This window comes from Carcharodon carcharias, chromosome 3 (assembly GCF_017639515.1).
Source record: "Carcharodon carcharias isolate sCarCar2 chromosome 3, sCarCar2.pri, whole genome shotgun sequence".
Taxonomy (NCBI): Eukaryota; Metazoa; Chordata; class Chondrichthyes; order Lamniformes; family Lamnidae; genus Carcharodon; species Carcharodon carcharias.
Window position 1 is genome coordinate 121,530,740 of NC_054469.1, and position 21,901 is coordinate 121,552,640.

Sequence of the window (21,901 nt, forward strand, 5' to 3'; positions counted from 1 at the left end):
ATGGTCTGTAAGGACCTGCAGGGAGATACTTTTCTTATGCGATGGGAGGAAGAAGCCTGTCACTGAAATCAAGAAGGTGTGGCTGGAGATTGATCTGAAGGTAAGCAGTAGGAGTCTGGTGCCACATTCCTGGATTCAGGCCGAAAACAATGCATGACCTAAGCAGGACAGGAAAGGTGAGTACAGTGGAAATTCAACTACATCCTGTTGTGCGTGTCACATTGACCCCTTCATGCTGCCTCCTCAAGCCTACTCCAGCACATCATTCCTGACAACAAATTATCTTGCAGGTGCACCCATCCTTCTCTGTCTACCTTGCTTAGATCCCCCGGTCTCCATTTACCATGGGCACTCACCCTCATCTTAATGTAATGTCACACTTCATAATCACCCCCAATAAATGTCCATCCAGCTGTTCAACACATGCCATTATTTATACTCATGGGTCTCTTCTTTCCTTCCTTGCAGAAGAATAGTGCATAGAAGACCAGGGAGAAGCAGAGAATCAGGGGTGGTTCACCATCAGTATCAAAATTAACATCTGTAGAGGAGGAGACGCTGGAGATTAGCAGAGTCTCAAGTGCCTGGCCATTGGAGTAAAGGAAATGGGGCCTCCCAACCACCAGTGACTTAATTATCACACAACCACATGGAGTACAACACTCTCTTTGATGACTTGATGTCAGCAGCCAGTGAAAATGATAATGAGTATAATAATTAATTAAAACATCATTACCTTGACAGATCTAACTCCAGTGGATGTGTTCTAGGAGGTCGACAGCGACCCCTCAGAGCAGGACACACATTCTGAGGATAGACCATCACAGGACTCATGTAGCTCAGACACTCACACTTTGGTAAGGGAAATAGTTGGGCTTTCACTGAGTGACACACATATCACAGGTAAGAAAGAGAAGATGGTGGAGACAGGGAGACAAGTGGAGAGTCCATGCAGGAGGGCTCAGGATGCTTCACACTCTGTTCAGCTGGATGCGATGCTGTACCTTGGGGACCATTGACGAATTGAATACTTTTGAAGCAACAGCAAAAAACATTCAATGAGATCACACTGCAGAAAGTGTGGAGGAATCTATCTAAGTAATGAGTAGCACGATACTGCAAGTATTTGTGATAATGTCTTTACCCAAGGAAAGAGTGGTCACCTGTGTGGTGCAGCAAACCTGGTAATCAAACAAAGTGCATAGATGCCCACACTAATGGCTTGCATACTATGAATGACATCTTTTCTAGAATTGATGAAACTCAAGTCTTGCCTTTTCACCAACACATTGATCTGCAGCAACATGCTGTCAGCCCACTGCTAGCAGGGATCTGTGGCTGGGCCATGAGAAAGATAATGTTTAAAAGGGACATGTAAGTGATGGCCAAGTCTGCTCTTGCGCAGTTGCAGATAGATAGTGTTCAGCAAGTCCTCAGTCTTTAAAACCCAGAGGACCAAGGCCAAGAGCATCTCAGCAGTCAGAGTTGCAATCTGAACAGTTGGGGGGAATGGGACCTTTGGATGAGGTGGGGCTGATAGAGAGGTGGGGATCAATGATTGGGAGCAAGGTTAGTTTTTTGGGCTAGAAGGAAGTTCTCCTGCTCCTCCTGGCTCATAAGGTGTGCTGTAAAGGCACTTAACTTTTCCATCAAGCTCTCCTTATTGCGCTTGAACTACTGGGTTTTATGAGGCCTGGGATACCTGACTGGCCAAGGTTAAATCTGTAAGACAGGTTAAATGTGAGGCTTCTGGCCTCATTATATTATTTAAATGGTCAACTCGCTTCCTTGAACGTTAAATCTGGGAGTTTAGGGTTGAATGCGGTTTGGAGTCTGATTAAGATTTTCATTTTTTTAACACCTGACTTGACTCCATTACACCCACTAATATGAGTTAAAATTACCCTATTATCTCACAAAGTTTCCCACCACTGACTTTAAGCAGACTGCCCTGAACTTTTATTTTTTTCGTTCTCTACCCTTGAATGATTCCCGGTTGTTTTAATATAAAAAAGACTGTAGCCTAATTCTTCAGGCTTTTCTTAAATAGATTGCAAATGAGATTATTCAATATTAGCATTCAGAAAGTACTGGTCAAACATAATTTTTCATATTATGTCTTCATACATGAATGTAATTACTCATAATTTATTCCAGATAATAATATTCAGAAATCAATGCACAAAATATGCGTCGCTGCAAATATGCTGATTAAATATAATGGGGAGCTCTTCATTTGTAAAACTCAACCATATTTTATTCTTTTCATTACTCAAGCAGCTAGACTATAACTGCATCTAACAGATAAGAATGTCTATATATAGCTAGCCTGTAAAGTAAGACTTATGCTTCCCTCTGTCAGGTAACATCTCCTAAAAAATCTGTAATGTTCTGCCCTCCTTTTGTTATTCTTTCATGGGATGTGAGCATCACCGGCAAGGCCAGCATTTGTTTCCCATCCTGAATTGCCTTTGTGAAGGTGGTGGTGAGCCACCTTCTTGAACTGCAGCGGTTTAACTGGTGCCAGTACACCCACAGTGCTGCTGGGAAGGGAGCTCCATGAGGAGAATCGGAAAAGGAGGAGTAGGGCCGATTAGGGACCAGAAGGGAGATTTACACATGCAGGCAGGTGGCATGGCTGAGGTGTTAAATGAATATTTTGCATCTGTCTTTACCAAGGAAGCAGAAGCTACCGAGGCCATGGTGACGGATGAGGAAACTCTGTCACTAGAAGGGTTCAAAATTGGTAAGGAGGAAGTGTTGGATAAACGGTCAGTAATTAAAGTTGACAAGCACTGGGACCGGATGAGATGCATCCAAAGATATTGAAGGAAGTAAGAGTGGAAATTGCAGGGGCACTGGCCACAATTTTTCAGTCTTCCCTAGATTCAGGGGAGGTGCCAGAGGACTGGAGAATTGCAGACATGACACCCTTGTTCAAAAAAGGTAAAGATAAGCCCAGCAATTACAGACCAGTCAGATTAACTTCAGTGGTGGGGAAGCTTCTTGAAATAATTATTCAGGATAGAATTAATAGTCACATGGAAAAATGTGGGTTGATCAGGAAGAGTTAGCATGGGTTTCGAAAGGGGAAATCATGTTTAATTATCTTGCTGGAGTTTTTTGAAGAGGTAACAGAGAACGTTGATGAGGACAATGCTGTTGATGTGTTCGTGGACTTTGAAAATGGATTCAATACAGTGCCAAACAACAGGCTTGTGAGAAAAGTTATAGCTCATGGAATAAAAGGGATAGTAGCAACATGGATACAAAATTGGCTGAGTAATAGGAAACAGAGGATAATGGTCAATGGATATTTTTCGGGCTGGAGAAAGGTTTGTGGTGGAGTACCCCAGGGGTCGGCATTGGGACCCTTGCTTTTCTTGATATATATTAATGATCTAGACTAGGTGTGCAAGGGACAATTTCAAAGTTTGCGGATGATACAAAACTTGGAAGCATTGTAAACTGTGACAAGGACAGTACAGAACTTCAAAAGGACATAGGCGAGTTGGTGGAGTGGGCAGATAGGTGACAGATTAAGTTCAATGTGGAGAAGTGTGAGGTGTATTTTGGTAGGAAGAACATGATACAAGTCTTAAGATGGGGGTGCAGGTGCTAAGGGACTTGGGTATATATGTGCATAGATCATTGAAGGTTGCAGGACAGGTGGAGAGAGTAGTTAATGAAGCATACAGTATCCTGGGCTTTATTAATAGGGGCATAGAGTACAAGAGCAGGGAGATTGAGCTGAGCTTAAATAAGACACTGGTTAGACATCAGCTGGAGTATTGTGTACAGTTCTGGGTGCCACAATGTGAACACATTGGAGAGAGTGCAGAAGTGGTTTACAAGAATGGTTCCAGGGATGAAAAATTTCAGTTATGAGGATAGACTGGAGAGATTGGAACTGTTCTCCAAGAAGAGAAGGCTAAGGGGAGATTTGATAGAGGTGTTCAAAATCATGATGGGACTGGACGGAGTAGATAGGGAGAAACTGTTCTCAAATCACATTTGCTCAGATTTAAAGTAATTTGCAAAAGAAGCAAATGTGTTTTGAGGAAAAAACCTTTTCACACAGTAAGTGGTTCGATTCCGGAATGCACTGCCTGGAAGTTCAATTGAGGCATTCAAGAGGGCATTAGATGATCATTTGAATAGAAACAATGTGCAAGGGTACAGGAAAAGGCAGGAGATTGGCGCTAAGTCATAATGTTCATTTGGGGAGCCGGTGCAGACACGATGGGCAGAATGGCCTCCTTCTATGCCGTAACATTCTGTGATTGTGATTTTCACCAAGTGACAGCACTATAGATGCAAGTCAGGATGGTGTGTGATTTGGAGGGAAAATTGCAGGTGGTGGTGTTCTTATGCATCTGCTATCCTTGTCCTTCTAGGTTGCAGAGGTTATGCATTTGGAAGGTGCTGTTGATGTAACAAGATGCAATGCACCTTGTATAGAGAGTGGAATTGTCTGTGCCCGCTGGCATGGGACATGCTCGGCGGCGTGAGCAGACAATATGGTGAGAAGACCAAAAATTGGTTTCATGTGAAACCAGTTTGCGATCGTCCGCTCAGCCCATTGATGGCGGCCACATTTCCTGCCATTGGATGTCAGGAACCTCATTGTAATACATCTGATTATCATTATAAGGCCAGCCTGTTAGAATCATTTGGATTGTCCGCACGCCGACGTATTTCACAACAGCATATATAAAGTGTGCATTGGTGGCCTGCACTTTGAGGCGAACTCAGAGGTGAGTGTAAAGTAATGTTGCACAGCAATCACCCGGATCGCCTGTTGGGCTTCAAGGTTGGGGCGCATTTGAGGCATGGGGGCAAGGGCTGCCTTGCAATTGAGGCAATTCTGGGGTGGAGGCAAGGGCTGCACTGCAGCTGAGGTGACTTGGGGGGGGGGGGGGGGGGGGGCGTGGCAAGGGGTGCCCTGTAGTTGAGGTGACTGGGGGTTGAGGGACAGGGCTGCCCTGTGGTTTAAGGTAGCGTACAAGTTTGTGCGGGGTTGGGGGGTAGGGAAGCAGACACACATTAGATAAACCTTGTATGAAGTGACAATTTTTCTGCAGCTGAGACTGTTCAGACACAGCCACATTGATATGTTTGGAGTCGGGCCTCTAGCTTATCTGTCCACTCAAGCAATGCAGGGTCATGCAAGTGCCACCAAGTGCTCCAGAGCTTTTCACCCCTTGGGCACAGACTGAAAACTAATGAGCATTTTAATGCACTGCAGAACAGTTGGATGACTGGGCACGTTGTACAATCTCCTTGCTAAAGCTGGCCATGGAACAGTTACTGAGGGAGGTGCTCACAGCCCCTTGCAATGTCACCGGTTTGGACCAGTCTCCCCCATGCTTCAAGCTGACAGTGCAGCCTTGCAGTACAGGTTAGGTGGCTTGAGCTGACAGCACAGCATGCAGTCCAATGGGCAAGACTGCTGCAAAGCAGTCAGTTGGAGTGGGGCAGAGGTGGTTGAGGTTTCTGGCAGCCATGCAGCGCACTGAATTCTGGCCATCCAAGTGGTGGCCAGCACTCTCTGGGATGCATTAAGGGGCCTTCAGACTTAACCAAGAGAGATTCTTAGTATACCAAGCTAACCCCACATGTCTCTCCCTTTCATTCTGCAGAGGGGAGTACATTAGAAACATGGAGCCTGGTTAACTAGCTATATGCCTCGTGGTGTACAGAGAGCAGAGATAATGGGGAAGAGAGCGATGGAGGCGCCTAGCTGGGCAGCGGGAGGAGCAGCACCCTCAGGAAGAAGGGGCACTGGGGCTCCCGCACATGCTGCTGAAGACCCACAGTGAGCCGTTGTTGGTTGGCGTCTAGCTACAGTCAGGGTCTATAGGCACTGCCTTTCATTCCTGAAGATGTCTGAGAACTAGAGCCGCTGAAGACTGCGCCTGTCTAGGGAACTGGTTGGTCATATCTGCCACCTGCTGCAGGATGTGGCGCCATGTGAACATGGAGGGCATCCACTGCCAGTGACCATGAAGGTGACTGCGACTCTCAATTTTTATATCAGAGGCTCCTTTCAGGGCTCCATGGGTGACCTCTATGGGATATCACAAACCTCCACACACAAATGCATCCATAAGGTCAGCGATGCCACCTTCGCGAGGGCACACAGCTTTGAGCATTTCACCCAGACCAATAGAGCCAGGATGCAAGAGCGATTCGATTTGCCAAGATCTCGGGTTTCCCACAGGTGCAGTTCAATTGACTGCACTCGGGTGGCGCTCAGATCTCAGCCACACCAAAGGCTCAACTATGTCAACCATAGGGGCTTCCATTCACTGAATGTGCAGCTGGTGTGCGACCACCACAAATGCTTCCTGCAGGTTTTCACACCGTTTCTAGGGAGTGTCCACAACTCCTACATTCTCAGTCAGTCACAGATCCCTGACAGCTTCCAGGGTCCACAGAGGCTGCACTGTTGGCTCTAAGGGAACAAGGGCTACCCACAGAGGACATGGCTGATGACAATTGTGTGGCAGCCTCAGGCTGCAGCAGAGCGAAGGTATAATGAGATTCATGCTGCAACTTGCAACTTGGTGGAGCAAACCATCCGGATGCTGAAAATGAGATTCCGCTGACTGGACCGGTCTGATGGAGCCCTACATTATAGCTCACAGATGGTGTCGCACATGGTTGTTGCCTGCTGTGCTTTTTATAACCTGGTGCTGCAAAGAGAGAGGAGCTGGCTGAGGAGAAGATGCAGAAGCTGGAGGTCACGTCCAATGAGGAGGACGTGGGCGGTGATGAGGATAAGGAGGTTCTTGAAGGTGACAATGAGAGTGATGAGGCCCTCGTACTGGCCAGATGAGGCAGGCGCGCAAGGCAGGCTCTCACAGCCACTAGATTTGTGGAGGGTGATGACGATATGCAGTGAGGAGACACCACAGATCCTCACATTGCATCTATGAACATTTACTCAATCTGGCTTATGGCAGCACACATACGCTCTGTGATATTGCTCCTATCATTGAGATGCATTGGAGGCCCTAATAGTTGCTCAACTGCAGGAGTATGATGATGACATGCTGTGAGGACACTCCATAGATCTTCACATAGCCTCTGTGAATGTCTGACTCCTGTCTGGCTGTGGGAAGCTTGATTGCTCTCTGTGATCAGGATCATATCATAGAGATGCAGCCATGAAACTTTAAAATCATCTTTGTTCGGCTTTAGCACCTGACCCCTTCAGGAACATAGTGTCACTGGTCACAAGTGCTGAAGAGATGGGGGCCAACCCCACCTTAGAACACACAGAGAGAATGATGGAACTCTGTGACCCCTGCCCACGACATTCTGGCAGCAATGACAAGTGCCGTCGAGGTGCAAGCATCACTAATATGTCCAGAGAGTGTGAGGCAAGACCATCACTTTGGTCTGAAGGCTGGATAAAGCACAGGGAAGAGGCCCTGGACTGAGACACCTGCCTTTATCATGTGCAGAAAGGTTTCATATCTGAGTGACAGAAACACTGCTCATCAGAACAAGGAGTCATAGGCAGGGAGACATCCTATGGAGCTGGAGCTACTGAGATCACAGGAAGAGGGGATTTGGATTGGCCGGACACTCCCGGAGTCACCAGGATGGATGGCTGTGGAGTGTGCACCTGCTGATCCTCCTCACTATGGGTGCCCAAGGGCCCCTGGTGGACTCCTTGAGGTAAAGGGGTAGCTGGAGTGAGATCAGGCTGCTCCACACCACACTCATGTACACACAGTTGGAGGTCAATTATGGCCTTGGTGATGGAGTTCAGCCCGCTGCGCAGCGCAGGACCTATGTCCTGGACCAGGTCTCCATGGCGGTCGCCATCCGACCAGTTTTGACATTGGTGGGTTGGCATACTGGCACTATCACTTCAACCTGAAGGCGGACCTTCAGAAGAAGAAGGAGTCTTGCAATCTGAGGAGTGTAGCGGACATCCCCCTTCCTGATGTTCCTGAGTTTGCCTTTGCAGCTCCAGCAACTATGACCGAGTCCTGAGGCTCATCATCTGACTCGGACTCAGCAAATATATGGCCTTTAGCATTCTTCCGAGTGCCGGAGACCTGGGAAGTCCCTGCCACTGCCGACTGTGGATCAGAAAGTGCGATGTGCTCACAGATTGTGATCCCGAGGCTACTGTAAAGCTGGGTCCCACCTGCACTGGTGGAGGGTATAGGTGAGCATTGTGATGGGTCTTCAGGGAGGGTTTCAATGGATTCCTCTTTTTAGCTTCCCTCAGGGCTTGATTGCAAGCCTTGTGTCGTGGACTCTCTTGGCTGATTGGCAGATGTGTCTGCGAAAGCAAGGAGAGATAAATGGGGTGTGGCAGTGGCCTGTGAAAGAGGACACATCACTCACAGCATGGTTGTCTGCTGAATATTGCACTGCTGGATTCTCACTGGTAAAGCACTGCTGACCTCACCGTCAGCACAAGAATGGTCCAGATCCTTGCCGGCCAGCTGGATGGCTGTTTTCAAAGTCTGTGGGAACCTTGATTTCAGGCATTCCTCCAGTACTCTGCAACCTCTCCCTGTTGTTGTGTGCCATTTTGTCCTGCATGAATAGAGATGGAGAGAGTGTAAGCAGGATGCCTGCCAGGCCAGATGATAAGTATGCCTGGCATGTGTGGGTGGTGAGTGGTCCCATGGATGGGATGAGACAATGAAGATGTGTATACGAGAGTGAATGGCAGTGTCCCTTGAACTGAGCGAGGGCCCTGTGGATGTGTGATGAGTTTGTGAGTGTGTGGGTTGAGAGTGATGTGAAGAGTGACTTACCCTGGCAGAATGGAGGAGATCGTTCATCCTCTTGCGGCACTGGGTGGCTGTCCTCTTTTGCAGGGTGTTGGCACTGACCACCACTGCCACTGCCTCCCCAAGCCGGATTAGTGATATTGCTGCCCATCCTGTAGCCAGAGCAGGGGTAGAGTACATCACGGTGGGCCTCCACTGCATCCAAAAGTCATTCGAGGGACATGTCATTGAACCTAGGGGTTGCAGTCTTCTTGCCTTCCAGGGCCATGCCTTCCATGCAGCAGTCATGGGCTGGGTGCACGTGAGAGGTGTGCACGTGGCTGCACTTTAAATATGGCGCCCAGTGTGATGAAGCAGCGAGGTGATGTCGTGGTGGGAGAATGAGAGACCGCCTGCCACGATGTGTTTCCTGGGAAAGTATAATTAATGCAGTGGGTTTGGGACAATACTACATGAAAAGCCACCATTGCAGCCAGCAGGAAAACAACGTTGTTTTACCCACCCGCTTCTGTACTTAGTGCAAATCTGAGACGAGTCTGCCCTTTGTACACACTGCTGCTACTGTGTGTCAGTAATGGAGGGAGTCAATATTTAAGTTGGTGGATTGGGTGCCAGTCAAGAAAACTGTTTTGTTGTGGATGGTATTGAGCTTGAGCGCCATTGGTGCTGCACTCATCCAAGTAAGGAGAGAGTATTCCATCACACTCTGATTTGTGCTGTGTAGCTGTTGGATAGGCTTTGGGGAGTAGGGAGTGAATTATGCGCCTCACAATTCCCAGTCTCTGATCTGTTCTTTTAGCAACAGTATTTGTACGGCTGGTCCAGTTCAGTTTATGAACAATTGTAATCCCCAGGATGTTAATAGTGGGGAATTCAGTGATGGTAATGCCGTTGAATGTCAAGAGAAGCTGGTTAGATTCTCTCTAGTTGGAGATGTTCATTGCCTGGCACTTGTGTGGCGTGAACATTACTTGCCACTTATCAGCAGCCCAAGCTTGAATGTTGTCCGGGTCTTGCTGAATATGGGCATGGACTGTTTTAGTATCTGAGGAGTTCTGAGTAGTACTGAACATTGTGCAATCATCAGTGAACATCCCCACTTCTGATGGAAAGAAATATTTGATGAAGCAACTAAGATGGTTAGGCCTACGGCACTACCCTGAGGAACTCCTGCAGCGATGTCCCAGGTGGAGATGATTGACCTCCAACAATCAGAACCATCTTCCTTTGTGCTAGGTGTGACTCCAACCATTTGAGAGGTTTTCCCTTGATTCCCATGGTCTTCAATTTTATTTGGTAAAATGCTGCCAGATTGATGTCATGGGCAGCCATGCTCACCTCATCTCGTGAGTTTAGTTCTTTTGTCCATTATTTGGACCAAGGCCGTAATGAGATCAGGAGCCCATTGGCCTTGGCACATCCCAGACTGAGCATCAATTAACAGATTATTGATGTACAGTTGCCACTTGATTGCACCGTTGACACATCTTCCATTACTTTGCTGAAGTTCAAGAGGATGTTAATGGGGCTGTAATTGACTAGGTTGGATTTGTCCTGCTTTTTGTGGACAAGACCTCCCTGGGCAATTTTTCATAATGATGTGTAGATGCCAGTGTTGTGGCTGTATCAGAACAGCTTGGCTAGGGGTGTGGCTCGCTCTGGAGAACAAGTCTTCAGTACTGCTGCCAGGATGTTTTCAGAACCCATAGCCTTTGCTGTATCCAATGCTTTCATCCATTTCTTTATGTTTAGTGTATTGGCCTCATGGCCCAATCTATACAAGGAAGGTTTCCGTCTTACCATGAGTAACTCTGGTCTGGCTCAGGTAGGTTCCTTCAAACTACTTTATTGACACTTTATACAAGATAGGTTTTGAAAAAGGTACTTCTCCCTCAAGTATAGACTGTTCCATCTTCTCTGCAAAGTCTCTAGCAAATGACTGCTGATGTCACTGTTTCATCATGATACAAATCACTAATTCATTGCCATAACTATTAACCCATTGTACTACATTTTATATCAGCAATCGATGGAATGAATTGAATTGGCTAAAGATTGGCATCTATGATGCTAGGTAGCTCAGGAGGAGGCTGAAATGGAACATCCAATTGGCACTTTTGACTGAAAATGGTTGCAAATGCTTCAGCATTTCTTCTGCACTGATGTGCTGGGCTCCCCTATAATTGAGGATGGGGATAACTATGGAGCCATTATTCATGACTGGATGTGGCAGGACTGTAGAACTTTGATCTGATCTGTTGGTTGTGGGATCACTTAGCTCTGTCTATTGCATGCTGCTTCTGCTGTTTGATATGCAAGTATCCCCGTGTTGTAGCTTCCCCCAGGATGATAGCTCATATTTAGGTATGTCTGGTGCTACTCCTGGCATGCCCTCCTGCACTCTTTATTGAACCGGGTTGATGGTGATGGTAGAATGAGGGATATGCCAGTCTATAAAGTTATAGATTGTGCTTGACTACAATTTTGCTGCTGCTAATGGGCCACAGTGCCTCTGGATGCCCAGTTATGAGTTGCTAGGGCTGTTCTAAATTTATCCCGTTTTGAATTATGGCCATGCTCCACAACATGATGGAGGGTATACTCAGTGTAAAGACAGGACCTTTTCTTCACAGAGACTGTGCCATGGTTATTCCTACCTATACTGTCATGAACAGATGCATCTGCAGATTGGTGGTAGATTTGTGAGGGCAAGGTCTGGTTGGTTTTTCCCTTTCCTTGGTTCCCTCACAAACTTGCGCACACCCAGTCTGGTAAATATGTCCTTCAGGATTCAGCCAGCAGTGGTACTACCGAGCCACTTTTGGTGATGGGCATCGAAGCCCCATACCCAGAGTACATTCTGTGCCCTTGCCACCCTCAATTGCTTCTTCCAATTGGTGTTTAACATGGAGAAGTATTGGATCATCAGCTGAGGGAGGATTGTAGGTGGTAATCAATAAGAGGTTTCCTTGTCCATGTTTGACTTGATGCCATAAGACTTCATGGGGTCCAGAGTCAATGTTGATAACTCCCAAGGCAAGTTCTTCCCACTGTGCCACTGCCTCTGCTGAGGCTGTCCTGGTTGTGGGACAGGACATACCCAGCAATGGTGATGGTGATGTCTGGGGCACTGGCTGTAAGCTATGATTCTGTGAGTATGACTGTCAGACTGTTTTGTGAATAGTCTGTGGACAGCTCTCCCAATTTTGGCACATGCCCCCAGATGTTCGTAAAGAGGACTTTGCAGAGTTGACAGGGCTAGCTGTGCTGTTGTTATTTCCAGTGCCTGGGTTGATCCATCCAATTTTATATCTTTTTGACTTTTTTGTAACAGTTTGGTATAACTGGGTGGCTCGCTAGGCCATTACAGAGGGCAGTCCAACAGTCAACCACATTGCTATGGAGTCACATGTAGGCCAGAGTAGGTAAGAACAACAGATTTCCTTCCCTAAAGGACATTATGAACCAGAGGGTTTTTTACGACAATTGATGATGGCTGCATGGTCACCATTACTGAGACTAGCTTTCAAGTCCATTTTGCTTAAATTATATATATTTTTTGAATTAGTTATTTGAATTTAAACTCTAGCAGCTGTCATGGGGGATTTGAACCTGTGTCACTAAGATCTTAGTCTGGGTATCTGCATTACTAGACCAGTGACACTGCCACTACATCACCATCTCCCCAATACATGCCATGTGTATGATTCCCAGAAACAATGTCACAGGGAGTTAATTTAACTTTTGGTGATGTTATGAAATGAGCAATCTTGGATCAGCTGCCCATTTTGTACCCCTTTTGACTTTCCTCTCTACTCAATGCAAAGAAAAATTACCTGGTGTGTATCAGGAACTAGGGGAGGTCTTGTGGTGCACTGAATAGTGCCCCTGCCTCTCAGCCATGAAGCTCTAGGTTTAAATTCCGTTCCAGGACTTGATGGCCATGAAAAATGTGTTCATAATGTGACCAAACGGGTTGATTATCAGCCTGCAAAATCTTCCAATATGCCTACAGCAGTTGGTAAGAGCGGTAGACTCCTGCTATACTTGATGCGAAGTGACGCCTCTCAAGCTAGTCTCTTACTTCAGATTAGTAACTTGTTCCAGGAAAAAAACAGGTGTAAGCATGTGCTCTGTCTGCCTCATGTATCTCTAGAGGTGAGAAGAGTACTAAGTCTATAAGGGACAACCAGTTCAATATCATCTTTCTCACGCCATTACCAAAAGTTTAAATTGCTCCTATATATTATAAACAAAGCTACAGTTAAATATGCAATCAACAAGCACATATATTATAAAGAGGGCCAGGAAAAAATACACTGTTTACTTTATGTTGAAGTTGCCTTTGTCATTAGTAATCTCTGCATTACTTCCAGTGCAATGCACCAGTGAGAATAGAAATAGGAGCTTGTGCCTTGTTAATGTGTAGTTGGTAATAGGGGTTTGAATTTTCACAATGATGGAGGCTGTTAGTTTTATTGCTTTTTCAAAACTTCAAGATGGTGCCAGAGCACCGAGGCAGGGTTTCCACACCGCTGCATGCGGCAGCTTCCTTTCTGGTTCTGAGGTTGCTGCACAACTCCCAGAAAACCTTGTCACTCTGGAACAAAGATCCCAACTTCCACGGCACTTTCTCCCGGGTCAGATTTGCGGAGCTGAGAAACATCCAGACTTTGTGCTTCCGTCCCAAGAGCAAAAATTCAGGTCATGGTTCAGGATGGACGACTTCAGATTCTTAAGCCATTGGGACCAATTCTGTGCTGGAAGCACCTGTTCAGGATGAACAAAGCTGAGACCAACATCTCACCGGGCAGATTAAGTAGTGCTGTGCCGGAGGTTTCAAACTAATTTGAAGGGGTTTCCACACCAAGATGTAATGTCAAAACTTATAAGTAAGGTGCACAGAGGACTTGGAAAGCCAATTAGAATTAAAATAATACAGTATTAGGTGGGATCAAAGAAAATACAAAGAGAAGTAAGTTAGGTTTGGTATGCATTGGTATGCATGTGTATAAATGCACAAATTATGGTTAGCAAGGTTGATAAGAAATAGTGGCTGAAATAGGCCAGTTGGCCCTTCCAATCTGCTCAGCCATTCAGTAAGATCATGGCTGATCATTTATCCCAATTCAACCCTTCCTGCAACATCCCCATATACTTTAATTCTCTTAGTAACCAAAAAATCTATCAACTTATTTCTTGAATATCCTCAATAACTGACCACCCACAGCTCTCTGGGATGGAGAATTCCAAAGAGTGAAGAAATTTTTCCTCAACTCAGTCCTCAAAGGTTGACTACTTATTCTGAAGCTGTGATCCTTATTTCTAGACTTCCTAGCCAGGAATAACATCATCCTAGCATTTACCCTGTCAAGTCCCTTAAGAATTTTATTAATGGCACAAATGCCTCCGATTTATCGTGGCCCGTCCAACCTTATGGTTGGCGGATGGGCAAATCGTCAGGCAGCCTTTGCATCAAACCTTATCCAACGGTGGGATGAAATTTCTATTATGAAATAAAATAAAAATAAATATCTGTGGATAGCATTTTCATCAGCTATATTTTCAAGTGATAGATTGTGATGCATGTACACTTTTTGGAACCTTTCAAACCTTTATTTTAGCATTTAACGATCTGCCTTCAGGGAGATTTCTCGCAGCGCTCACCCATCCTGCGGAAATATCATCGCCTGCCCTCTTCCCGCCCCCGTCCCGGCAGCTCTCCATTTAATGGCCAGCCAGTGTGAAACTGTGGTCGAGGCCGATAGCAGTTGGCAGTCCATTTCCTGGCTGCTCCCGGGCCTGCCAATCACACGTGCTGCCAAAAGTAAAATCAGGCCTGTATGGTTTAATTAAATCTTAATTCTTCTCATTTCTCATCACCATAAGTCTGGTCTACTCAATTTCTCCTCATACGGTAATCCTTTCATTCCAGGAATCAGACAAGTGAATCTTCATTGCACCTCCTCTAAGGCAAATATATCCTGCTAAGGCTGTACCTCCATGTTAACTTTCTGTGATTTGTGTACAAGGGCAACCAGGTCCCTCTGAACGTCAACATTTCCAGTCTGTCACAAACAACTACATGAGAATATGCTGCCGTGGTAATAATAGAAACATGGCTGGAAGAATGGGTCAACCAGATACTTAATATTCCTGGTTCATAGGAAGACAGAGGGCAGAATTTTACCCTTGGCGTGTGGGATCAGCGGGGGCACCGCCTGCGATCGGCAGCGCTCTGGATTTTTACACGGGCAGGCCAATTAAGGCCTGCCCAGCATGATACATGGTCTGGAATGAGCTCGAAGGCTGGGCTGGGGGGTGGTGGCAGGTCTAATGGCGACCCGGTGGCCAATTCAAATGCGGCCTCGGAAGCCCCTGGAAGCCTGCCACTGAAGGATGCAGAAGTGCTGTGCATGAAACTGTAGCGGATAGACAAGGCAGGCAGGAGGGCAGGCCAACGGGGCAGTCGACCCCGCATTTCTCGGATGAGTGCCTCGCAGCCCGCTTGAAGGAGGTGGCAACGAGGAGAGAAAATCTTGCCCCCAGGGACAGGAGGAGCAAACCCCCCCACCTCACCAAAAAGGCCTGGGAGGAGGTGGTATCCAGGGTCAGCAGCCACGATGTGGAGAGGTGCACATGGGACCAGTGCCGGAAGCGCTTCAACGATCTCTTGTGATTGGTAAGGGTGAGTACCATGTTGGCATGGGTCATTTTGCAGAACAGTTAAGAGCTGCCCATCCCGCTGTGGACCACAGAGGTGTTAGAATGTGAGTGGTACATGTCAATGAGGCAGGATCTGGCCAAGGGGGTGAACCCTGGCTGCTTGGACTGAGTGCCTCTAGGGTCATTGATCGGCTGAGCCCTGGGAGGTCTTCTTCAGGTGGGATTGGCCAGGCTGCAATGGTTCTGCAGGTAGAAAGTGGACTAATCAATGCTCCTCTATCCTTTCAGGAGAAAACATCCCATAACAATGCCAAGAAGTTGCGGACTGGCAGGGGACCCAGAAACCTCCTCATCATTACGTGATACGAGCAGGAAGCCCTGGAGCTGGAGAGGTGCCATGCATCTCGGTCAAGCGGCCGCAGTGAGGTTGGGGTGCCAGAGGAAGGTAAGAGTGCAGTACACTGAGGTGAGAAAGTAAGTTTTTGCTACCATTCCAGTGTAGTCTCTGTATTGATGTGAGCCTCAAACCTGGAATCCCCAGTGATAATCGAAAGACAACGGCAACATAATGCATATCTCTGTCTCATCAGGGTGCCTGACATGCACAGTGACAGTGTCATGACTTAAACTAATGACATGTCCTTCTTCTCTCTTTTAGGGTCACCAGCAGTAGTTCGTTATGAGGATTCTGAAGGCCCACCCCTGACCCGAGGGCCATCATGCTGAGCACACACCAGCATCACACCCTCTCCGTTAAGCAGCTGCTACTGCAGATACCACTACCTTGATGGGCATAACATTGCTGTGTAATTAATCTGTTTACATTGGTGAGGGCACTTCACACTCACTTGAGGTGCAGTAGGAGGCAGAGAGTGCCCAGGGCGTTGGCAGTCTGAGGACTGCTGACAACCAGACAATACTCAGTCGTTGGCTGATGATGGGTCTCTGGAGTGGTCCATGAGGCAGTAGATGCTGGATGTCCAGCAGGGTGCGTGGGAGAATCTGGCAGAGATACATGAGAGAGTGTGTGCCATGGTGTCCGTTGTGGAGGAGCCCCTGCAGAGCATAAGCGCTGCATTGACCCTTACGGCCAAGCACAATGCCTCCTCCATAGAGACAGTGGTGACTCTCATGGAGAGGATCCCCTCAGGGACTCAATCAGATGTTCCTGAGGATGCACTCAGACCTGCAAGCCCTCACACCAGCAATGAACTCAGCTGGTCAATGTCAGAATGGGAGATGGATTGGGCACCCAGTACCTCAGCTAGGTGCCTGGCCATCAATGGTGAGCAGGGAGGGCGAAAACAACCCCCCTGTTGGCGCATAAGCTGCCTGTCATTTCTGCGGGCTCCTCTCAGGGCGCTCCGGATGATGACAGCAGCTCCTCCGCCCCTCTACCAGTGACCATGGCATCTGATGAGGCTGCGGTGATTGGGGAGATGTCAGCCGTGGCACTGGCCGTTCCTTCCCAGGTGGGGCCAGCATAGGCTCCACAGGCCAGAGAATGCCAAGATCACCAACAAGGCAGCAGAGTGAGTAGGCTGTCTCCATTGCCGGTGCCAGCAAGGGGGCAGCCCTGCAAACAAAAACTTAAAGCACCTTAAGTACAACACGGCCTTATCACGGGTGATATTTGATTCCCCCGTTTTCCTTTTCTTTTTTTAATGGTGTGATAGAAAACACTGGTTAGTGTTAACTTCTGCAATGTTTCTGCAAGTAAATGATATGTTATTTTGTGCAACTGGCCTCTATATGCTTCAGTTGTTCTGTAGGTGCAGGATAGGCCATGACGTTATGAAGGACGTGTGTCTCCTGAAACTTTATTGCAAAGGCACATAGTTTATCTTGTTGACCAGGGAACTGATCTTGTGAGGGATTGAGTATGGAGCCTGCAGCCTTGGCATGTGGTGGTGGTTTGTATTTGGCAGTCTAGCTGAAGGAGCATTGGATCAAAGCATCCCGGGTCTCCCTGCCTCCCTGGAGGCTACCCAGATCTGCATCTATGCCCTCAGCGTACTCCTCATTGTGCTTGTCCTCAGACTCATGACTGGACTCATCAACTGTTGCCTGTGCAGCCATGCCAGGATCTTCTTCCTCCACTGCCTTTCCAGTGTCAGATTGTGGAGAGCGCAGCATGCAACCACTATCAGTGACACACGATCTGGGGGGTACTGCACCCCCTAAACAGTCCGGGCATTGGAAGCGCGTCTTGAGAAGACCTATAATTCTCTCTACCACCGCCTTTGTGGAGGCATGGCTCCTGTTGTACCGCTGCTTGGCCTCTGTTCTTGGGTGGCGGAGAGGTGTCATGAGCCACCTTTTGAGGGGATAACCCTTGTCACCCAGCAGCCATCATTCCAGTCGGGCTGGAGCACTGAAGAGCCTCAGCACCTGGGAGCGCCTCAGGATGTAAGCGTCATGGGGGCTGCCAAGGTACCTTACACAGACTTGCAGAATCTGCATCCTGTGATCATAAACTATCTGCACATCCACGGAGTGGAAGCCCTCCCTGTTGATGAAGGCACCAGGCTCACCTGCTGGTGCCTTGATGGCCACATGTGTGCTGTCAATTGCACCCTGGACGTGGGGCAGTCCAACAATCACTGTGAAGCACTCGCCTGGCTGGCCTCGTCCGTATGGTAATGAATGAAAGTCAATGCATGCCTGAATAGAATGTCTGTCACCAGTTTGACCCAACTGTGCACAACTGATTGAGACACTCCACAAAGATTCCCCACTGAACCCTGGAAAGAGCCAGAGGCATAGAAGTTGAGGGCCATCGTGACCTTCAGTGCCACTGGCATGGGGTGTCCAACCACACAGTCGGAGCTGATCACAGGGCTAATCCTCTGACAGACGGAAGTTACTGTCTCCATTGAGAGATGGAGCCTCTGTTGGCATTGCACCTCAGATATATTGAGCTGGCTGCATCGCCGCCTGTATACACTGGCTGCAGGGTTGGCATCTTCTGCGGCCCCTTTCACCTTGGACTTCCTGCTGGCCCTGCGCCCCTAGTGCCTGCACCTCTCTTCCCACAGGTTGTTCCTCTGGAAGCTGAATAGGGACACCTTGCCTCCTCCCCATTCTAGCCCTCTCTTCCTCCTCAGAGGAGGTGCTTCCAACAGAGATCACAATCCCCATTACCAGGGTAAGGGAAGGCTGTCTGATACCTGGAAAGCCTCACATGGTGTGAATCCTCCGGGTACCTCGAAAACAACAGTTGAGTCCTGAACTAAAGCCTCTAAAATCTCGGACTGCAACTCTGAGGCATGATGAAGCTGTCCTGTTCACAGAAGCAACCAGCAGCAAGTGATATCCTGAACTCCTCACTAATCGCTTTGACAAAGCCACTGACTCCTCTTATCCATCCGTGGATGAGATTTTACAAATTGTGGCCTGCCTGCCTGCCCATTTTGCCCATGCAATGACCTCAAAATCACATGGGCTACGTAAAATCAGAGACAATTGGTGTCTCAAGGGCTTTAACTGGCCACTTAATTAATGGCAGGAGCGCCTCCGTCTCTATCACATGCCCACCTTGTGAAATATTGCGAGTGTGCATTGACATCGGCATGCTTGGCCAATGTCAAGGCGCTTCATTAAACTCTGGAGCGGGTCGGGCATGTGCCTGCCTGCCAAGCTAAAAATTCTGCTCAGAGAAGGTGACTGAAATGGAGGCAGGATAGCAGTTTTGATTAAAGAAAATATTACAGCATTAGAATCAAAAGGAATCAAAGACAGAGTGCTAAAAATTGGATAATTGCAGTTTTTGAACACAGGGATCATGATATACAAGTGGCCTGTAGGAGGTTGTTGCATGGTGGTAATATTAGTAATCCAGAGGCCTAGGATAATGCTCTAATTATAATGTTCAAATCCCACCACATCAGCTGGTAGAGTTTAATTCAATTAATAAATCTGGAATTAAAAGCAGTCGCTGTAATGGTGACCATGAAACTATCAACAATTGTCTTAAAAACTCATTTGGTTCGCTATTGCCCTTTAGGGAAGAAAACCTACCATCCTTACCTGGTCTGGCCTGCATGTGACTCCAAATCCACAGCAATGTGGTTAACTCTTAATGCCTTCTGAAGTGGCCCAGCAAGCCACTCAGTTCAAGGGCAACTAGGGATGGGCAACAACTGCTGACCTTGCCAATGATGCCCACATCCCATGAAAGTGTTAAAAAAACTTAAGGGGCTGAATCTTCCCGTTGGTGTGCGGGGGCGGGCCCAACATGCCTACACATAAAATGACACGCGATGACGTTGGGCGTGCGTCCCGACGTCTTTGTGCGTCATCGCGACTTTTTGTTTGGCTGGCGTGCACCAGAGTTGGCTGCCCACCCACCGAAATGTTAAGGGCCTATTAAGGCCATTAAGAGAATAATTAAAATACTTTAAAACGCTGCCCATCCAACCTTAAGGTTGCTGGGCAGGCGAAGAGCCCAAGCGGCCTTCGCATTTTTCAGGAAACCACATCCAAGGGCGGGATAAGGTTTCCTGAAGCTTTTATAAAATAAATGAATAAATTTACCCAACGTCACAAACATGTCCCAACTCATGTGACACTGTCACATGAGGGCACATGTTTAAGTACATTTTTACTTCATTTATTAGAACGTTTTATAATCTATTCAATCTCCCCGAGGCAGCTCCGTGCCTCAGGGAGATTGCTGCGCTCTTTGACAGACTGCAGGTCCCAATTCTCCCTCCTCCCCCCACCCGCACAGGTAGCGCTGAGCGCTACCAGCTGTGTGTTACGCTGGGCGGGTGTTAATTGGCTCACCCGTGTAAAATGGCGGCGCGCAGCCGATCACGGGCAGCGATCGGCTCCCCGCCCGCTCCCACCCAGCCAGCCCACCGTAAGTAAATTCCTGGCCAAGGTGATGCAGGCAGTATGTAAATTTCGTTCTGCCTGCTCATCACCATGCTTGAGTGTGTATATAATCTACATTTCTAGCACTTTGCAAACACTCAGAGGTATTTTTCTATATTCATTTCAAGGGAGATTAATTTCAAACTTCATTAGAAGCATCACCACAAATACCTAAATTTTGTCTGTTGGAGCCGTTTATATACTTACACCCTCAACAGCTAGGTTGGAAATGTCTTCCATTGTTCTTTTAAACTTGTGAGTTAGAAGAGTTTGTTTTGTCTGCATCATCAATGATAATGTTCCTGCCAAGATTTAAGACATAAACATTCTGCTTGATCTATTAAAAATGAGTTGAAATCATATTTGGTCCCTATTTGTATTGTCAATCTTTTTCAAAGTAAAAATTAATGAGAGTTACATTCTCTTCCTCAATTTGTCACAAATTTTGTGAATGATGCTAATAAGCATGTTCATTTTTGTGGAAGTTGAGCTATAAATGTGTAGTTAATAATAACAATAATTTTCTCTTCAGTAAATTGTTTTACTATCCCTCTTCTTATTTTCGTCACTATGAAGACTAATTTATTAAATGTCTGTTTATCTATCACAATCTAGATCAATCCTAAGCGACTCTAAACTATTCTGTTAATAATTATAAATATTAATTATTTTCCAAAATGAATTAGTTTTATGCTGCTCAACTCAGTGGATTATCTTTTATCATTTTTCAAATTAGGCAGCTCCTTTACATAATGTGGAAAATGATTTTCTCCATCAGTAACTGGGCATTCGAAAGTAATTAGAGAAATTTGAAGAATCAATGAGAAGAAAGCTGGCAGCCTCACAACCAACACCATCTTATAATAAAAAGGCACTGGTATATCATCAGAGATCATTTTGAGAAGAGCCAAGTATTGCAAATACCTAATAATTGAGTTGGATTTATGCATGAAACACAAACCTAGAAGTTACTGTTTCAGATTGCGTAATATGATTGTGAAAAAATACTTTATCTGTCATGTGAATCAAGTTAAAATAAAAGATTAATGCTTCTAATAAAATAGTAACTAAAGTAATTGCGTATGAGCATGTTGTGTTTCTATGCTAACTCAACAAAACATAATTATTAAGCTACAATTTTTAAAACATCAATGCACCTAGAATTTCTCTAGGGATTTTCCCAAGCTTCCAATGCAGCCTCAGCAGAAAGCCTAGAGAAACAGTATAGATGACCATTTATACCATTTCTCTGAGGTTTCCACTGATCTGCCACTAGGTGAGAGATCAGAGAACCCCTTGAAATTCTGTTGTCATTGTGTCAGAAAACGACTTGATGGACTCAGCTACAATTTTAGATGGTTGCGCAACAGTGTTTAAACACAAGGTAAGTGTGCCTTATACTGTAATCTGAGGGAGCAATATGTGCATCTGGTCAGCTAACAATCATGGTTATCATTTTCATTGATTGATCAATTCACCAATTTGATGACCAGGATGATCTGATTATCCCATGAGGAAAAATTGAGTAGAATGGGCCTTAATTTCTCTGGAGTTTAGAAAATGGGAGGTGATCTAATTGAAACAAAAATTCC